Source organism: Aulostomus chinensis, chromosome 17 (assembly GCF_037954235.1).
Source record: "Aulostomus chinensis isolate RoL2024-O1b breed Wild chromosome 17, RoL_Achi_v1.0, whole genome shotgun sequence".
Lineage (NCBI taxonomy): Eukaryota > Metazoa > Chordata > Actinopteri > Syngnathiformes > Aulostomidae > Aulostomus > Aulostomus chinensis.
Genome location: NC_141336.1, coordinates 25,015,663 through 25,022,602, shown reverse-complemented (window position 1 = coordinate 25,022,602; position 6,940 = coordinate 25,015,663). Strand labels below are relative to the sequence as shown.

At 44.2% G+C, this 6,940-nt stretch overlaps 1 non-coding gene across 1 annotated transcript; it reads right to left on the bottom strand.

Moving 5' to 3' along the window:
• Nucleotides 1–6,530: 6,530 nt before the first annotated feature.
• Nucleotides 6,531–6,603, bottom strand: trnaf-gaa (transfer RNA phenylalanine (anticodon GAA)). Its single transcript has one exon. It is a non-coding gene; the product is annotated as a tRNA-Phe (tRNA).
• Between the last annotated feature and the right edge of the window lie 337 nt (nucleotides 6,604–6,940).

The window sequence follows — 6,940 nt, the reverse complement described above, 5'->3', positions numbered from 1 at the left end:
TGTAAAAAAACCCAAATTGTAGTCAGGCGTTGATTATTTCTGATTCCAGGTCTGTTTATTCAGTGGAAGTGTAATATTTATCAGTACTCAATAAACTAATAGATTCATTCTGGTCTGGATTCGGAGGTGAAGCCGTTTGTGTGTGACATTTTAAATGGCTTCTGAGGGCGCACTGATTGTGCCTCCTGGTGAATCCGCCGAACACGTCTCCTTGGCTCTCTGCCACCCAGGCCGCTGTGGCTGCAGGTTTGATGTGAAGATGAGCAGGTTGATGCCGGCTCAGTTCAGGGCGGAAGCAAATTTAACAGACAAAAAAAAAAAGGACACATGGGGTGATGGAAAGACAGCGTGTTGGCGTGACATACGTAATGTGGGACGTCCAGTTCAAGACATGGGCTGTAGTCACAGCATCTGCTCCTGTGTGTTCACCTCCAGGCAGTAGATGCTATCAGGCTGATGGCTGCTGCTGCTGCTCTATTTGAACACTGAATGTCAGACGAAGGAAAAGCAGCGCTGCAGAGGAGGAATGTGACAGAGGCCACGGGAGGGGGCGTGTCTCCAGTCACTGGCCCGACTTTGAATGGAAACGAGAACAGGAATGGAAGATCAGTTTGGTCAATTTCAGTGTCAAGTTTGATGAGTTAGTAATGTCCTGACTGTTTCATCGACATCCAGATCCACCGAAAACATTTTATACCGCATCTGAAATACATGCAAATTTGGCTTGACCTCATAATTAGTTGGTTTTTAATTTATGACAGCCTCTGCTGTATCATAATGTTTGCCTGATTATCATAGTTTAGTGGTGAGACTTTATGTTGTGATTATTGATGCCTAGAGAGATTTTATTTTAGTTGCTAAAGAACCTTTTACTGTGGATTTAAAGTTCTTTGCTCACAGATCACAATATTTTACAAGTAATATTGGTTTTCTTTGAAATTTTACATTAATTATTAAATTGTTGTTGATAAGTGCATTTTTTTGCATGAATGGCCTGCAGACAAGCAAAGCCAAGGTCTAAATCATCTCAGGCCGTCAATGAAATTGACTCGTAAATTAAGAAAACTCCAATGATAAAACCCGGTGTTTGTAAAAGACTCAGGAAACATGCTGGAAAAAAAGCCTTTGAAGACAAACAAGATTAATTAGTAACATTTGCTCTTGTAAAGACGACGAGGGCTGCAGTCAACCAAAGAACTTCTTGGTGGACTGAAGCCCTCAAATTTCGACTACAAATTGACTAATTTTATACATGAAAACTCTACTGTGTCAACTATCAGCACAAACCTGCTGAGGAACATTGAGACAATTGTTTCTGTCAGGTTGTAACAACTGAGCGACGCCATCGTTGGTCCCGACAGAGCCAGACTGAACACAGGAGCTCAGCATCGTGGCTGAGACACAAATAGACTTTTAACTTAAAACTTTACTCTTAAACACAAAAGGCAAGTCCACGGTAAAAAATGTTTACAATTAAAACAAAAACAATTATTGGACTAAAACATTGAACTGTCAATTCTGATGTGTTCATGTACTCAAAACTGACAGGACAACCTGAGGTGGACACGTTAGCTCACCGTTTCTAGGTGACACGTCGTGTTTGTGGTGGAGCTGTGACATGAAAACTGGTGCTGGCAAACTTTGCATTCGACTTTTTTTCCATGATCTGTTTTCATGAAATGCTGCCACGCTGCAGACGTCTTTGACGTGGTGGACGAGGACTGACTTGGAATGAAACCGTCAACACAAAATAGACATTCATCAAACCACCAGACGTGGGCCTTCTAGTCCTCTTCAGTTTGTCTGTCTCTAGCGGGTCGGGCCAGTCCAAAATAGCAAAAACAAGGGGGTGTTCAAAGATGGATTGTTATCTGTGAAACAGGGGTGCTTTGAAAACACCCCCATTAGCACTTGGTACTTTCCTCCTGATGAAATTAACCGGGCAAAAAAAATTGACCAATCAGAATTTTGGGCGAGCCAGAACGTATCGACTGATGAATCGACCAGTCGACTGGGAGATTACGGCCCTAAAGATGACACAAAATCTCTGGAGGTTACATGAACTATTGATCTCTGGAAAAATGAGCTGCACTCAGAATGAAGAAAGAGGGCGAAGCAAAAAAAAGAAACGACCCGTGGAACCGATTGTGGAGCTGCAGCATCACGTTCCAAAGCTGCAGGATGCCGCTAACAACTGGTGTGATAACAGGATAAACAAATGTCCAGATCAGACGTGTGACTCGTGTGTCTCCACAAGTGACAAGTGTTGGCTGAGGAGCCAAACCTCGGGGAGGATCATCAGCGTGATTCATCATGGTGCTCCTGTATTTCTGTTTTCAGTTGACGTTTCCTTGCGTGCAGTCACGTCCCTGCAGCAGCACAACAGACCGCCGCTCTGAACTTGACAGGACAGAGGAACCTCTCCAGGGGAAACACAGTTAAACTCTCAGCTCCCAAAATATTTTTTAGACAATAAATCTTACTTTTCACACAACATTGAACTAACTTGAGACTTGAGTAGCTTGGACACGCCCCAAAGGCTCTTGTGTGATTCGCTTTAGACGCTATAAACAAGACCCGTGTGTGTGTGTGTGTGTGTGTAAGAGAGCTCATCAGAGCAATGATAGCTTCCTGATTCTCTCTCTCTCTCTCTCTCTCTCACACACACACACAGTACATATGGACCATCATGCAACACTGATTCATTCCTCAGTGAGACTCACTCATTCATTCTCTATGGATATCTGGATTAGACGGAGAGAAAAGAGTAATATTGTGTGTTTGTATGTATATGAACTTCATCTGCTACACTCAAAGTGCCAGACAGCCTCAGACAAAAGCTTTTGTTAGAATCATTTTTATTGGTGCGCGCTATCCAACCTGCCTGCAGTATGAGTTGCTGCTTGTGTCTGTATTACTCTGCTGGAGCCGCCCAGGAGCCAACGGAGGCCTCGCTGGCGACCAAACATCTTTCCCCCCACCTTAATCATTATTACTTAGTTACAGAATGATGGAACATGTCCAACAACCACAGCTGGAGTAAAAGAGTCTGAGACATGCAGATTTCAGGAGGGACGAAAAATCTAAGCAGAAGGATTGTTCAACACCCCCAAAGTCTCCAAGTCGCCCACACAGGCTGCTAACATGATCACATGCTGGCTGTAAAACACTCAGGTTAAATATGAAACGTGCCGTTAGCACATAGCTAGTTTATCATTAGAAAAATCTCTTTCTGCGCCGCACGACTGCAGCACCCCCATGGGAATCAACTGTACAAATACCATTAAGGGACATGGCTAAGCTATGCAAGAGCACATACTCAATTTACTCCGTCAACTTTTTTCTTTCAGGGGTAAATTTGTTTTTCTCATTATGATAATCATTTCAATTTAGCAAATCACTGGAAGAAAAATGCCATTGTTCTGCCTGATTTCCTGGGAAATATTACACGAAACGGTAAACGTTACTGGCTGAGGCCCCGAATTAGCTGAGCAGTTAGGAGGCCGGATGGATGTGAAAGGTTGGATGAGAGAGAGAAAGAGGGAGAGGGTGAGAGAGAGAGAGAGTGTGTATGGAGGTCCTTGAATGATCTGTGTGCCTTTGTGCGGGTTATATTGACTGAAGGCTCATTGATTTACTTAAGTGCAAGACATCATGCAGCTAAAATCAATCACTGACACAATGGGCGATCCCATACATGCCATATTTAACGTCATACACAAGTTGGCCCAGCGTGTGGCGCTGATTCCGCTGAGGTCCTGCAGAGTTAAGTGGTTTTGACAAAGTGTTTACTTGTTGACTCAGTGGGGGGTGGGGGTGGGGGGTTAGTTAGCGAGTATGACAATCACAGTGAATTCGTTGGAAACAGAGAGCGGAGGGCTGCTACTGTAGCTACACCTTCAAGGGACAGAAAAAACACACACACACAAACTGATGAGTTTGTTTGATCAATTTTACAGAATTAAGAAGTTAATCTGACATCCTGCTTAAATTTCACCGTGTCTGAGCCTGAACTGTCAAGTCAGCCGGAACAGCAGGCGTCCCAGGGGAACATTTTCTGGGCTCATATCATGACAAGTCAGGTAATTTTCACTCCACACACACACACACACACACACAGATATAATACCTGCATAATATACACAGAAGATGTCAGTGCCAGCTGAGGAGGATGAGCAGTGATCCTGTTGAGATAATGACTGGAAGTTTGGACTTGTAACATGAAATTACTCTCTCTGTACGTCTGAGTAAGTCCGCCCCCGAACGCTTGATCTGGGGGTGTAAACCAAAGTAGGATTTTAGATGAGCTAACGTCTGCTGCTACGTAGCGCAGCAGGACGACGACGACGATAGCAGACGTTTTTGTCTAGGAGAAAAGCCAGCTTAGGTTTTAATTGTGCTTAAATTAGAACTCTAAATACTATAAACGAGACCCACTGTGCCGTGTTTAACTTTTACCGTTTAAAGTAGAAGGAAAGTGTAACTTTTACAACAGCAGCGTTTTAGCCGTTGGCACAGTTGTATTTCAGACTCTCCAACTTTAATTGGCTATCTACAGTGCAAAGGATTCAGAGTACTCATGTTAAAATTTTATCAGTTATAAAGATTTTGTAAGCAAGACATGAAAAAGATTAATACACTAGTGAGTTTTTATAGAAAGATATTGATCACACGGGGGCTTTGCTTATTTGTTTAAAAGTGATCTCTCTGACATCCTGTTTAGATTTCATTGTGTTTGAGGCTGAATTGTTAAGTCAGCTCGAACATCAGCTGTCCCAGGAGAATGTTCTCTGGGCTCATATCAGGACAATTTTCATTCTATGTCTCACACACACACACACACACACACACACACACACACACACACCGAGTCAGCTAAAACCGGGGTAGAAACTTTCATTAGCTCCTGTCACTTGGAAAGTAATAGTTGTTATGGTGTGTGTCTGGTGTGTTATTACAGAATATGATTTTGACAGATTTATATCTGTTTCCTTGTCTGTGGTTATCAGACACTGAGTCAGCTGAAACACTTTCAATGCCAAAGGAGTATTTTCACCAAGGTACCTCAGTAACTGCTGTACACTTGCAGCTTGTACTTCATTTCACTGACAGTGTGTAGATCGTGGCTGAGTCTGTTTTTACTGAGGAAGAGTCAGCCGGCACATCCGTGACACCTGGGGCAGCTTTGAAGAGAGAGCAGTCTGCTGAAATGATAAAAAGGAATGAAGCTGAGGCCCTCTGCACCAGCAGGTTTAAAGCAATACATCACCCAAGAAGTGTATTTTACTTTTCAAATACAAAGAGGTTGTTTTTTTTTTCCCTTCCCGCATCCCCTGTCTGTGACTCCAGAGAGCCGGCCATGTAGATTTAGCTTCAAGCTAAACTGTACAAAACATCCAGGTAATCCAGGTCTCCTTCATCCAGACGTGCTCAGTAATCCACAAACACCAGAACCCCTCCGGTTCTGTGATGAAGCGCCGACGTGTCACCGTCACCGCCATCGGCTTCTCCTTCCCTCGGTGTTTTAATTTGAATAAGAAGAGCTGGTCGGTGTCTGAGTCCCTGTGAGCCCCTGACATCTTCATCTGGTTCTTGGGTCCTGCAAAACCAGAAATAACCCACGTCCATAAATATTCAAACTTTTCATGGACTTAATTAAGTAAATACAGTTAAAGCAGCAGTTCACAGCCTCCTTGGAAATATCAGCACACCTTTCTCTTCAGAGCTGCCCCCCCAGCCTCCTGTCTCTTGTTGACATGCTTCAGGTCATTGTGTAAACCTTTAGGATTGGCAGTATTTTCCTTCATCCATCTTTCCCTCTGTCCTTATTAGTGTCCCGGGATGCCTCCATTGTGTCGTTTGACCGTGGGGAGAGCGTTAATGAGGGGAGGCTCCTCCAAACACTCCCCCGGTAGTTTGTGGCCACGCACCCCAGTCTTCTTTTGTGAGGGGAGCTTTGCTCCTCATAGTCTGAGAGTTGATCAGGTGCATTTAGCAAACTCCCAGCAGGCTGTCGTGTCCCTGCACAGAGGAATGTCATCTGTCGGGCCACTCCAACATAAACACGCCGTTCTATGACCTCATCTCAACTGTGTTCAGGCTTGAGATTTAACCAAGACCTTGGACGTATTTATGAAAGACATTTGTGAAAGTATAAAAGAAGAGGACAAATTTTAAACAGTCATCAACAACAGAACGCAACTAATGAGTGTGTAGAGTCGTCAGCAGCAGAGTGCAGGAAACACGCAGGGTGACAGAAGTGTGGCGGCACTCTAGGGTATGACTGCACACACACACTAATAATAGCAGCTAAACATCGGTCTTGTCAGGGTGAGGAAAGTCTGACAGCTACAGCTTTTGTGAAGAAGTTGTTTTTTAGTCCGTTTGTGCATGCTGGATTAATCTGAAGTGCTGCCTGACAGGAGGAGCCCTAACAGATGGCGTCAGGGGTGTGCACCTTCCTTCATGACGTTCTTAGCTGGCAACCTCCAGCATTTTGTTCGTCTCAAGGGAAGCTACTGCCATGTCTCTGCCGAAACCCGGGATTGAACCAGGGACCTTTAGATCTTCAGTCTAACGCTCTCCCAACTGAGCTATTTCGGCACTTGTTCACGCCACCTGGTGCTCTCTTCTCTATCGAGGACAATTTGAAGTAAAACACTAATTAGAAGTCCGACAGCCACCAGTTTTCACAGTTGGTGCGTCCAAAATGCCATACTAAACACTGCATACTCAAAGTCTACTCAGGTTCAACACAATTTCGAGTAAATCTCAATAGTACGCATCAATTTGGATGTACTACTCAGACTGCACATGATGCTTCCTGCTTCCTGCTGCTGAGTTGTTACCATGGTGACCGCTCCTGTCACCGCAGTGCTCTGCACCTTCTCTGTGTACCTGGCAGGGAAAAAAATAGCATTTCTCCTGCACTGTCGTTTTC